The 13,123-nt window shown below is 48.0% G+C and overlaps 1 long non-coding RNA gene across 4 annotated transcripts in view; it reads left to right on the top strand.

Moving 5' to 3' along the window:
• Window positions 1-12,849, top strand: part of LOC144281249 (uncharacterized) — a 41,432-nt gene extending 28,583 nt beyond the window's left edge. The window contains exons 4-6 of one of the 4 annotated variants that reach the window (XR_013349778.1): window positions 2,759-2,931; window positions 10,567-10,929; window positions 11,609-12,849. This is a non-coding gene — a long non-coding RNA (uncharacterized LOC144281249). The other 3 variants (XR_013349782.1, XR_013349780.1, XR_013349779.1) reach the window with 3 other exon arrangements.
• The last annotated feature ends 274 nt before the right edge of the window (window positions 12,850-13,123 follow it).

Raw genomic sequence — 13,123 nt, 5'->3', positions numbered from 1 at the left:
TCAGGGCATAGTCCTGACACCCAGCAACCCTGCCTGTGGCCTGTGGGAGCCACCTCGCCCAGAAATGCCTGTGGGGGTGCCCCTTCTTCCCACCCCTAGATGCCCCTTCACCGTCTAGGGGGCACAGAAGACCAGAGTGCTTCCCAAACAATCGAGAGAGCTCTTCTTCCTCTCTCTCTCCTTTCTGCTGCTTTAACTGGGAATGTAATGGCTGGAGCTGCAGCAGCTATTTTAGGCTATGAGGTTGCCTTGAGATCAGAAGTGACGCACAGCCAGACGGAAGACATAGGAAGCCGGGTCCCTGCTGACTTCACGCAGCCACCACACCGGCTCTGGGTCACCCAATGCCTAGCCTGTTTGAGCTGCTAGAACAGACGACCACAGACTAAGTGGCTTACAAACAACAGAAATTTGTCTTTCACAGGTTCTGAAGACTGGGAAGTCTGAGTCCAAGGTGCCCACAGATTTGGTGTCCGGCTCTGGTTCAGAGCCGCTGTCTTCCCCATGTCCTCCCCTGGCAGAAGGGGCAATGGAGCTCCCTGGGTCTCTCTTACAAGGGCACCGATTCCATCATGGGGGCTCCGCCTCATGACTTCGGCACCTGGTAAAGGCCCCACCCCCTAACACCATCGTATTGGGGATCGAGTTTAAACATATGAATTTGGGGGGCACAGAGACTACAGTCTACACCAACTACCTGGGAAGTTTTGTGTGAACGAATAAACCTTTGTGTGGCTAAGCCTCGTGAGTAGGCAGGTGCACAAGCGGTGAGCCCCATCCCAACCCCGACCGGCCTGGCCGTTCCCTGACTGCTCCGCTCAGGAGGGGAGTCCATTGGCCCCCTTTCGTTCTGTGTTCTCATGTCTAACGTGACCTCCTCAGCGTCTAGTAATGAGGTCCAACAACGTTTTATTGGGCTTGGTTATTTTTCTCCTTTAAAAGCAATAACACATGAGGGATTCTCTGAGAACATGACATCAGCCAACACCATCTTCGGACAGTTAAATATTTCAGGAGTAAAAAGGGTCTTCCTGACCCAAATAGGGACGATGCTCAGTGTCAGGTGGAAACGAGCGCCAGTCTGGTCGCATCTGGGACCGACCGCTCCCCCCACTGATCACCCTGACCCTTGGCTGACCGCACGGGCTCCCCCAGGCCCGCTGCCCGCTTGTCAGTTTGGAAGGTGCACCTGCCGTGCCATGTGGAGGGGACATCAGAAGAGCCAAGGGAACCATGATCGGGTCCCAGCTGAGGGGCCTTGGCACCTGCTGTTGCTTCCCGGGGCCTCAGTTTCCCCACCTGTAGTAAGAAGGAGTGTTAGCTCCTTCTGAGATGAATGTGCAGTGACTTCATGGTCACATAATAGCCACAGGGGTGCCAGGACTCAGCTCACATTCTCATGCAAGGTGAGGCTCCCCAGGTGTTCTGGGTGGAGAGATACACAGAGCGAAGGTGTGCCCCGTGGAGCGACCCTACATCTCCTAACTAACCCAGCACCGACTAACCAGGGAAGCCAACAGTCCCCTGCCCTGCAGACCCCGAGATGGACTGACCATCACCTCTCCACTATCCCCATGGCAACAGCCACAGAGGGTCGCTCTGAAGGGCTGGTTGTCTAAACGCAAACAGATTTCCTGCTCAGTGTTTGTTAGCATCTTAGCATTTCACAAAATCCAAGAAATAACTCCCTCCTGGCATCTTCCGTATTTCCCCCACAATCCCCTCAGTGCATCCGTGGCTCGTAGACCCAGAGCCAAAGAGGAGGGAGGGAGGGGCAGTCCACCGTGCCCCCGGGGGGAAGGTAGCAGAGAGGCCTGGCCTCACGACCCGCAGCTACGATGGCTGCACCCGGGGCGGGCAGGGCCCAGGCCTGAGAGGGAGCCAGCCAGGGGTCCTGAGACGGATCCTCTCCCAAACCCGCCTAGTGGAATATCACACAGCTGTCAAAAGGACTGGAATTTTGATGGATGCTGCAGCGTGGATGGACCTTGGACACGTGGCCAGTGAAATGAGCCAGACACAAAGACAAATACTGCAGGATTCTCCTTCACTGACGTGCTTGGAGCCGACACATTCAGAGGCGGGAGACAGAATAGGGATTCCCAGGGGCTGGGGGAGGAGGAAGGGAGAACCGTGGTGTGATGGGGACAGAGTTTGAGATGATAAAGTTTGGGGCATAGTTGATGGACGATGGTCACACAGCAACGGGAATGTTTTGAATGCCCCTAAGGTCACCACTTATAAATGGTTAAATTGATCAATATCATGTTATATATTTTTTCCACAAATCAAAAACAAAAACAAAACAAAACAAAATCTCATGTTCTGGGAATGGGCCCTTGGTCTCAGGATCAGAAATGGAGAGAGGCTGCGGGGGCCGGAGTGGGGAGGCCAGGCCTGGGAACTTACAGCTCCCCCAACAGAGTCATCCTCAGCAGATTAGGTAAATGAGCAGCCCCGGCCTGTTCCTCTGCCACCAGCAGGTGACAAATGATCATTATTCAGGAGGAAAGCATGATCCATTTGTCATTTTGACACGAGAAGTCCAGAAGGTCTTATTGACCATGGAGTTCCCTTCCTACAGGATGTGACAGGCCATTTACCAAGCCTGCACTGGGATCTTTTATAGCCATTCAATTTAGCCATTCAACGAAGCAAGCACAGCTTGGGGATTGAAGCAATATAATTTTAACACTTAATTACTTTGCTTCCTCATTGACGAGACAGCTGCATCCGATGCAATTTGTCATTTCATTAGGCAATAAATACTGAAAACAGCAAATAAACCGATGTGTGCAAGCATAGCCCGGCAGCCTGCGAGCCGGTGCAGAGGGAATGGCAGCGTCAGGGAGCCTCCGCACTTCTTCTCCAAAACCAGAAGAAACCACAGGTTTGGGTCATGTCAGCTGCCATCGTCATCTCCAACCACAGGTACAGGATTTGGGGCAGTTTTGACACCAAATGGCCAGTCCTTTATTACAAAGACAAAAGGCCACCTTTCTTGGGTCCCTGGAAGACCACCCACTGAGGAAGCAGCCCGGCTTCCCTGCCTCACCTGGTACAGGACTTTGTAATGCGAAGAGCATCTCCTGTGCAGAGGGGAGAGGAGAGGGGGATTCTCGAAGGAGGGAGCATGATGGCCTGGGGCCGAGGAGGCCGGGCTGGGAAGGATCCGGGGGGCAGTGGTGGCAGATGGACAGTCACTCCGGCCAGGGAACAGATCATAAGGGAGGGCCCGGGGCCTGGCCTGGACAGCTGGGAGCCTCGCTGACCAGAGCACCGACCAGCCCAGGGGTACTGCTGGGGCCCAGATCACTGGGACGAGGTGGGCTGATCCCACAGGGTCTCCAGGCTCCTCAGGGACAAGGCCTGGACTAGGACTCTGTCTTTCATGTGCACACACGCACACACATACACACACACGCTCCAATACTCAGCTCTACTCATCTCTCACAGCAGTTTGGGGTGACTGAGGCAGGAGCAGCCCTGCCAGGTTCTTGTAGGCTGAGGACAGCGAGACCAACAAATGGTAAGTTGTGACAGTGAACACCTGCTCGGACTGTGGGCACATTTATAAGGGGGAAAGGGTGCCTGAGGCCAACTCTGAGCATGCCATTTGGGAAAAACAGGAAAAAACACCTGCCTAGGGGCACCGGGGTGGCTCAGCGGTTGAGCGTCTGCCTTTGGCTCAGGGTGTGGTCCCGGGGTCCTGGGATTGAATCCTGCATCGGGCTCCCTGCAGGGAGCCTGCTTCTCCCTTTGCCTATGTCTCTGCCTCTCTCTGTGTCTCTCATGAATAAATAAATAAAATCTTAAGAAAAAAAATAAAAAAAATAACCACCTACCTAACACTGACAAACACTGCACTGTACATACATGCAATCCCATTTCCCTCTGAGACAGCCACGTGAGGTAGGTGCCTTTACTTCCAGAGAGGTTGTCACCTGCCTAAGGCAATACAGCCAATAAGTGACAGCTGGGACTTGAACCCAGATCTGTACTTTATTTTCCTTAGCAGAGCCAGCCCGACCAGCAGAACTTCTCTATAACTTCTCCTTTTAACCCAATCCAGAGTGACAGACTTTCTTCTAAGCCTTTCTGACTCAGGGTTCCCTCCACACCTCCACCCACTACTAGATCAGTTCACAGATCTAGTAGCAGTCATTTACACGTTAGTATGAATTTAAGTCCCTGTGCTACTTGTCCCGGAAGTAATTTGCATGCTATAGCTCCACTGTAATGGGAACTGTCTTAGCTTGCTCTGCTGTAACAAAATACCACAGACTGGGTGGCGTAAACAACCACCGTGTATTTGCCGATTACAGAGGCTAGAAGTCCAAGATCAGGATGCCAGTGTGGTCAGGCTCTGGCGAGATCTCTTCCTGGCTTGTAGACAACTGCCTTCTCGCTACATCCTCACATGACTGAGAGGGAGCACACTCTGGTCTCTTCGTCTTATCAAGGCACTAATCAATCCCTTTGTGAGGCCTCACCCTCACGATCTCACCAAAACCTAACCACCTCCGGAAGGCCTCACCTCCAAATACCATCACCCTGGGGGTCCGGCGGTGAACAAGTGAGGGGGGGTGGGTAGGGCACAAACATGCAGCCCGTAGTAGGAATGGAATCTGTGAAAGCAAGCCAGGCCTGGGTGAGCAGATGCTGACAGACGACCACCGCACTCCTGAACTCCTCCCAGCAGAGGCCCAGGACGCATCCCACACACCCAGTTCCCCAGCTCCAGTCTATCAGGCCACCGTCCATTGTCTAAGCAATGTCAGATAAGATGAATGATCCCAACATCCTTTTAAATTTTTTTTTCTTTTTTTTTCTTTTTTTACAGTCCAGCAATTTTACTCCTTAGTATTTACCCAAATGATTAAAAACTTACATTCATACAAAACTCTACACAATAATGTTTATGGCAGCTTTATTCATAATCGCCGAAAGATAGAAGCAACTAAAATATCCTTCAGTAGGTGAATGGATAAAATGTGGTACATCTAGACAGTGGACTATTTATCACCACTAAAAAGAAATGAGCTATCATGAAGAAACCTTAAAACCCTAAGTGAAAGAAGACAATCTGGTTACATGCTGTATGATTCCAACTGTGTAACATTCTGGAAAAGGCCAACTATGGAGATAGCAAGAAGATCAGATGTTACCAGGGGCCAGGAGAGAGGGAGGAAGCAATGAATTGGTGGAGCAGAGGGGGTTTTTATGCCAGAGAAGTTGTCTGTATGGTACCACAATGCTGCACACATCATCATACATTTGTCACTGCTCATTATTTTTCTTTTCTTAACTTTCTCTTTTATATACACACATGTAATTTTTACAGAAATGCTTAACATGTCAGTCATACCAACTACTCATACTGTTGTTTTGTTGGTCTTTTTTTTTTTCTTCCTTCCTTCCTTCTTCCCTCTTTTTTTTTTTTTTCCCACTTTTGGCTTTCCCCTTCCCCCCACAACTGCATCTGTGAGTTCCGTTGCTCTAGAAAACCCAGCCTAAAACAGACCTGAGAACCGAGACTAATACACCTGCAGACCCAAGTTGAGAATTTAGCATATATCCATCCACGGTTTCCTCCACACCCATACAATCCCCCCCCAGAAAAACACCCGCTAGCCAGCATGTTCGCTGAAGGTAAATTATGGAATCTCTTAGCAAAAGGCTATAAAAATTCTATCATTTCTATTTCCTCTATGTTCCTATCCTTCCATCCTGTGCAATCCCACTGGGGCCCCCAGGCCATCTGACCTATCTCCTCAGAATCACCTGCCGGGCCTCTTCCCCACTCCTGCAGCTCCACCGAGCCCCCAGCACACGTCTCTGGGCTCTAAAGGGAACTTCTGTCTATTTTTCAAACACCAAGTAATACTGAAGTATATCTTCTTGTGTGATTTATATATATATACACAAAATAGAAGTTTCTGGAGAGCAAGAAGCATGCTTCTCTCGGTCACCACCTAAACACCTGGGACCCAACCTGTCATATGACAGGTGCTCCCTAATTTTTGTTGAACTGAAACCCTCAGGGAAGAATATAAGTTTATCTGGCAGTGGAAGGGAAGAAACAGAGGGTCTGGGCAGTGGGGTCAGAGGCTGATTTCAACCTGAGGGCTCTGGCAAGATTATTCAGTCCTCACTGCCGCTGATCCCTGCATTTGGGGACTGTGGGAAGAAACCTCTAATCACCACGAGGGAAACGAGGTCTGAATTGAAGCCATTTTCAAGATATATGTGACTTGTAACTTGTGTTAGCTGCTGCGAGGACATAAGGTTGGAAGTTCTTGCAAAACTAAAGCTATGATTCAGAATCATAGCGAGCAAGAATTTGAAAATCAGTGGCCTGGGTAATTACTTGAAAATGCTAGAAATTGAAATGATCGATCTGTTACCCAGAAAAGCACCCAGGAGAGGACACCAAGCCAAGCAGAAATCCATCTTTAATTCAAAAACGTCTTCCCCCTCAAGGAGCAAGGAATAACTGTCCCTCGTGAATGATTTATAGCCTCTGCTTGTAAAACTCACACACTGGAGTGCAAAAGAGGAATTGACAGCAGACCTGTTTCCTTGGGAGCTGGAAGCAGAGAGCTACAGAAATATAAAATCCAAATCAACCTGGGAAGTGACCAAAATTATCCTGGCTTTCAGACTAAGAGAGAGATTGGAGCACATCTTCTAGATTTGACAGATAGGACTCTTACACGAGAAAACCTTTGAACTAGACCAAAGTGATGGCGAGATGTCTTTGAGGGAAAGCTAAAAACATTGTCTAATCCTGGACTTTCTCATTCTATGGAGTTTGCGACTTTTATTTTATTTAAGCTACTCTGCAATTCTCTGAGTTGTAACTTGGATTTGCTTTCCTTGGGTTTCTCCTACCTTATGTTGACCCTTTTGTACTGATTGTCTTAGGGCATTTCGGGTGTCATCGCTCAAATACTGTAGCCTAGGGGGCTTCTAACAACAGAAAGGTATTTCTTAGTTCTGGATGCTGGGAAGTCTAAGATCAAGGCCCACTTTCTGGTTCATAGACAATCTTTTCCTTCTGGGAGGATGGTAGAAGGAGCAAGGGAACTCTCTGGGGCCTCCGTTGCAAGAACATTAATCCCATTAATCCCATTGATAAAGGCTCCCCACTCCCCTTATGACCTAATCACCTCCCAAAGATCCCACCTTCTGATTCCACCACACTGAGGCTTAGGGTTTCAATATATGAATCCAGGGGTGAGAGGCAATGCAAACATTCAGTCTACAGCACTAATGCCCCCTGGGCTTTGGATCATTTTTCCTAAGTGATTAATGTCTATGTCGGATCCCCTCTTAATCCTTAAAAATTCCCCCAAGATATCTGAGATCTGTCCTGGTCTGCCTAGACAAAGAGCATTGTCTACACTTATCCACTGCAAATTCATTTCCACATGACCCTTTTCTTACTAATGAAATTGCAAAAAATGTTAATTAACATCAGAGGCACCTGTGCGGCACAGTCAGTTAAGCATCTGCCTTAAGCTCAGGTCACAATCTCGGGGTCCTAGGATAGAGCCCTGCCATCATCCAGGCTCCCTGCTCCGCCCCTCCCCCTGCTCAGGCTTGCGCTCTCTCTCTCTCTCTGAAATAGATACATAAAATCTTTTTTAAAAAATGTTAACACAATTTCAGTTAGCCTGCTTAAAATCCAGAACTCTGTTTAAGAATGAGTGGTCAGTGTTTATGAAAAAGGTGCAAATATCAAACTGGATTGTCTTTACCTGTGCAACTCTTTGAGAGGTACAATGAATGGAAAGGCATTTTGCTGTTGACAAACCCCAAAGGTTCCTCTCTGGTTTCTTTTTTTTTTTTTTTCCACTGCCCTATACAAACTTATGAATTCTACAATCTTAAAAATATATTTTAGTACACAATGGAGCCCCCAAATGGAGCATATGTTAGCTATTCGACGGATGGTTCCACCATATTCATTTTACTTCCACTTTGTCTCCTCTCCCACTCATGTCTGCATCATTATAATTTACCTTAGTAAGTGCAGCTGACACATCTCTCACCATTACCCGAGCAGTAGTTTTTAAAATTGTCCCGGCACAGAAGAACCTCTCAGATGAGTAATTAAGGAAATTACAAGCTTGTGTTTTTTTCGGTAATGGTTTTTCAGATCTGTAGAAGGGTAAAGCAGCACCATAATGAATTCAACATTCCCAGGCATCGCTTCAACAATTACCAAAGAAATGAATCCAATTTACCACTGCATTCTTTGGAGCTGGATACACAAGAAAGAGACAGCTGCTCTGTTTTGTGCGGCACAGATCCCCAGTATAAAAGCACTGGGCAGCGCAGAGCCAATAAAATGCTGGCTTTGAGGGGAGCGAGATAAAATTTCAAAGGTTTAATAGTAATGAATTTTACAGCACATTTCCTCTCTTATAACTAGAGTGTGAGCCTCTCCCTTAGGAAAAGATTGCAAAATAGATAAGCTCTGCAGACACATTTTTATTTTCACAACAGGAATTACCCAGAAAACAAGATTTCACCATGCTTCCCTATCTACCTCCCCTGAAACATCCATTGTCTGTAACTTGGCCAAAATAGCATAAAATAAGTAGTACTGCAAATTCTAGCAAGTTCAACATGAATATGCCTTTCCCTGCTTGACTGATGGAAACTCTGCTGTCTTTCCCTCAACTTAGTTTTTTTTTTCTCTTTTTTTAAATTTTTTTTATTGGAGTTCAATTTGCCAACATTTGGCATAACACCCAGTGCTCATCCCACCAAGTGCCCCCCTCAACTTAGTTTTTAAAAAATTTTTCAGTGTGACAAAACACACATAACACAAAATTTGCCATCCTAACCATTTTGGAGTGTACAGCCCAATGCTATTAAATATGTTCATGATGTGCAACCATCATCATCCTTCTCTGGGCTCTTTTCGTCTCATCAAGCTGAAGCCCAGTCCCCATTAAACAAATCCCAACGCCCTGTGGCAGCCGCTGGCACCCTATCATCCCATTTTCTGTCTATGATTTTATTCCAACTATTTGAAGTACCTCCTGTAAGTGGAATCACCCAGTATCTGTCTTTTTGTAACTGGTTTATTTCACTTAGTGCAATATCCTCAGATCCATCCATGTTGCTGTATATGGTGGAACTTCCTTCCACTTCAAGGCTGAATAAGATCCCTTTGTATGCATAGGCCACATCTTGTTCGTTCCTCTGTCAGTGGACAGACACGGGGATTGCTTCCATGTTATATCGTGAAGAAGGGTGCTGTGCACATGGGTGTATATCCATATAAGGGAAATTCTCACCCATAAAAAGGAATGAAGTGCTGACTTGTGCTACCACATGGATGGATCCTGAGAACGCTCTGCTAAGAGAAAGAAGGCAGAGACAACAAGCCGCATAGTCTAGGATTCCACTTATGTGAAATGTTCAGACTAGACCAATGCACAGAGACAGGAAGATTAGTGATTACTGGAGATTTGGGGGGTGTGGGGGGGTGACGGAGAATGAGTGCTAAAAGGTACAGGGTGAAAAAAGTGCTTTGAAATTCAGCGGTGGTGATGGGTGCCCGGCTTCGTGAATTTACTCAAAACCACTGACCTGTACACTTGAAATGGGCGAGCCTTACGGCATGTGGATTCCAGCTCGAACAGCACAAGTGGCTGTCGTTGCCCTTTCAGCTTGCACGGCTGCGAAGAGCTCTCCTGGGGGGGAGCAGAGCCCAGGGAGAGGAGGATGGGGAGACAGGGAGTGTGAGCGGCTTCGGACTGCAGGCGGACGAGCACTATCCCCCCACATCTGAGTCTCCCGGAGAAAGGATCAGGACAGGCGAGGGACAAGGGCAAGGGCACCAGAGGGAGACCAGGCAGTGAGGGAGAACGTGCGGTGGAACCTGGAGGTGGGAAGTGGAACAGGGTACCCAGACATGTCACCAGCTCCCATGCTGGCACAGCTGCCAAGGCCACACCTGGAAAGCAACACCAGGAGACCACCCTGGGCCCTTTTAGGGGCCTCACACTGTGCATGAAGTCGATTTCTAAAATCTGAAAAATCAGTTAAATCCTGCTTGGAGTGTGTGTGTGTTCTAAAGATTTTACTTATTTATTTGTTAATGATACAGAGAGAGAGGCAGAGACACAGGCAGAGGGAGAAGCATGCTGCGGGACTCGATCCCAGGACCCTAGGATCACTCCCTGAGCCAAAGGCAGATGCTCAAGCACTAAGCCCCCCCACGTGTCCCTGGAACGTGTTTAGAAGAGCAGAGTACTGGGGCACCTGGGTGGCTCAGTGGTTAAGTGCCTGCCTTGGGCCCAGAACGTGATCCTGGAGTCCTGGGATCGAGTCCTGCATTGGGATCCCCACAGGGAGCCTGCTTCTCCCTCTGCCTGTGTCCCTGTCTCTCTCTGTGTGTCTCTCATGAATAAATAAATAAATAAATAATCTAAAAAAAATAAAAGAGCAGACTACTTAAAGGGAATCCTATACTAGAACAGATGTATTAAAAATCAGAGTTATCCCATGATCTTTCTGTTGGATAAAACTAAATTTTTATTACAGGGTTTATGGTACACTGGCTCCTCCTGCGTGAGTCATTGGAAGCAGTGAGCAATCGTTAACTGCGTACTGAGTGCCAGACTCCGAGGCTGTTCATCCCTCCGTGTCTACCACCCTTGGAGCACACAACTCTTCGGACAGCCCCTGCCCTTCCAGAGCTCACCCCTAAACCTGAGTAACCACCACGTGGTAACAGCACACACCAGTCATGCTCTGGGCTATGCTGGTAGCCGGACGTCTCTCCATCCCGAAGTATGGCTCCAGTCCCAGACCTCAGCGTCACCCGGAGTCTTGTTAGAAGCGCAGGATCTCAAGGCCCACCCAGGACCAGCCGAGTCAGAGTCTGATGTTTAACAACATCCACAGGTGATTCCTATAGACGTGACCACTTGAGAAGCATTGGCCTAAGCCCTTCACTTCCTAGGCTTAAGAAAAAAAGGGGGGAGATTTCATTTCCCATTCATTCTAACACACAGCGTCGTATTACCACAAGCAATGCTTCTGGGTGAGAGGCACGCCCACGTCTGCACACGCACACACTCGGCACACACAGATGAGCACCTACCATAGGAGCTGGCCACTGCAGAGAAAAGCAGTTGTCAAATGAATGGCTGTTCAGATGAATGATTGTGAAGACCTAACATTTGTTGAATACCTACTAAGTGCTAGGCTCTGGGCTAGGAGCTTTCACACACTTGATCTTCCTTAATCCCCATGTCAGCCCCCGGGGCAGGCCGCTGTTGTACCAGATTTCCAGGTGGTTGCAAGTCCACGAACAAACAGTGGCCCTTCCTGGACCTAATGGCACCCTTACCAGCTATGGGGCTGGGAGAAAAGAAAATTCAATTTGAAATGCAAATTTCCCCGGATGCCTTGCTCATTTATCTGGCAGCCTCACTCCCAGGGTTTCTGGATCAGCAGGTGGGGGGTGGGGCTTGAGAATTTGCATCTTCAGGAAGTTCTCAGGGGACACTGATAATGCTGGCCTGAGAGCCGCACTTGGAGAACCACCGAGGAAGGTAAGGTAATTATCCCCATTTTACAGGTGAGTAGAATGAGGCACAAAATTTTCAACGACTTGTCGAGGACCACGTACCCGTGATGGGGACCCAGCATTCTGCTCATGAGCCACCATGCTACACCACCCCAATGAGAGGCACTTACTGCAAGAGGGACGGACAGTGGCCACCCCTGGGGGAGCTTTCTTTACATGCTCGCTCCCTTAAATCTGTCCTGCACACAAAACCAGAATCATTCTTTCATTTTCTTTTAATTTTCTTTTTGTAAAGATTTGTTGATTTATTAGAGCGAGAGAGAGCATGAGAGGCGGGGCAGAGGGAGAAGGAGAGAGTCTCAGGCAGACTCCACGCAGAGCATGGAGCCCAACACAGCCTCGATCCCAGAGGTCACGACTTGAGCCAAAACCAAGAGTTGGATGCTTAACCGACTATGCCACCCAGGTGCCCTCCGAATAATTCTTTTTAAAACTGATGTTGAATCATGTCACTCCTCTGCTCAAAACCCTGCAATGGCTCCCATCTTCCTCAGGGTAATATCCTCGTCCTTACTGTGGCCCTTAAGGCTATCCGACGGGGCCCTGTCTTCCTCTCTGATCTTATTTCCTTACACTTGGCCTTCTTGCTGACCTTTGGACACTTCAGACAGATTCCTGCCTCGGGGCCTTTGCACCTCCTCTTTCCTCTGCTTGGGTGCTTTTCAACACATGCCCATCGGGTCTGTGCCCTGACGTCCTTCATCAGAATCTTCCCCAGGGACCCCATTTAAGGGGTGGTTCATTCTCTATCCCTTCATCCTGACATATTTCTTTATAGCACTTATCACCACCTGACATTTTGTGTGTATTGGGTTCTTAGCTACAAACCTGTTTATTATTTATCCATCTGCCTTCATTCATTAAAAAATAAGCTCCAGGAAGTGTGTCTTTCACTGCCTCGAACAGGGCCTGGCATAAGGTGGGTGCTTGAGAAAAAATACTAAATGTATGAATAGATTGTGTATGTCCATCCCATCATCACCTGACCCCTTATTGCCAAGAAATGGGGCCAACACATTATACAAATCGAGTTAGACATTTTATGCAAAAGTATCAGGACGCCTGGGTGGCTCAGCAGTTGAGTGTCTGCCTTCGGTTCAGAGCGTGATCCCGGAATCCCTGGATCTAGTCCCACATCGGGCCCCCTGCATGGAGCCTGCTTCTCCCTCTGCCTGTGTCTCTGCCTCTTTCTCTCTGTCTCTCATGAATAAATAAAATCTTTAAAAACAAAATTATCATTGACTGTAAGAAATGTCTGAAAAATACTAATCATCATCAGCTTTGGGGAATAAACACAGAATTGAAACATCAAGTGGCATATAGAGTGCACCCCAGCCCCGCTTACAAAACAAAAACAACACTGAAACAAAAACCAAAAACCCTATCTTCTTATGACACTACCACTTGCTCAGAACTTAATGTGTTAATGCACATGGACTGTTCCCTAGCAGCAACTCCACATTCAAGCCGAGGCCTGGAATTAAAATGTCTCTACTTTTCTTTAGC

The sequence above is a fragment of the Canis aureus genome, chromosome 12 (genome assembly GCF_053574225.1).
Source record: "Canis aureus isolate CA01 chromosome 12, VMU_Caureus_v.1.0, whole genome shotgun sequence".
Classification (NCBI taxonomy): Eukaryota; Metazoa; Chordata; class Mammalia; order Carnivora; family Canidae; genus Canis; species Canis aureus.
The sequence above is the reverse complement of the archived record's forward strand: the minus strand, read 5'-3'. Positions and strand labels throughout refer to the sequence as shown.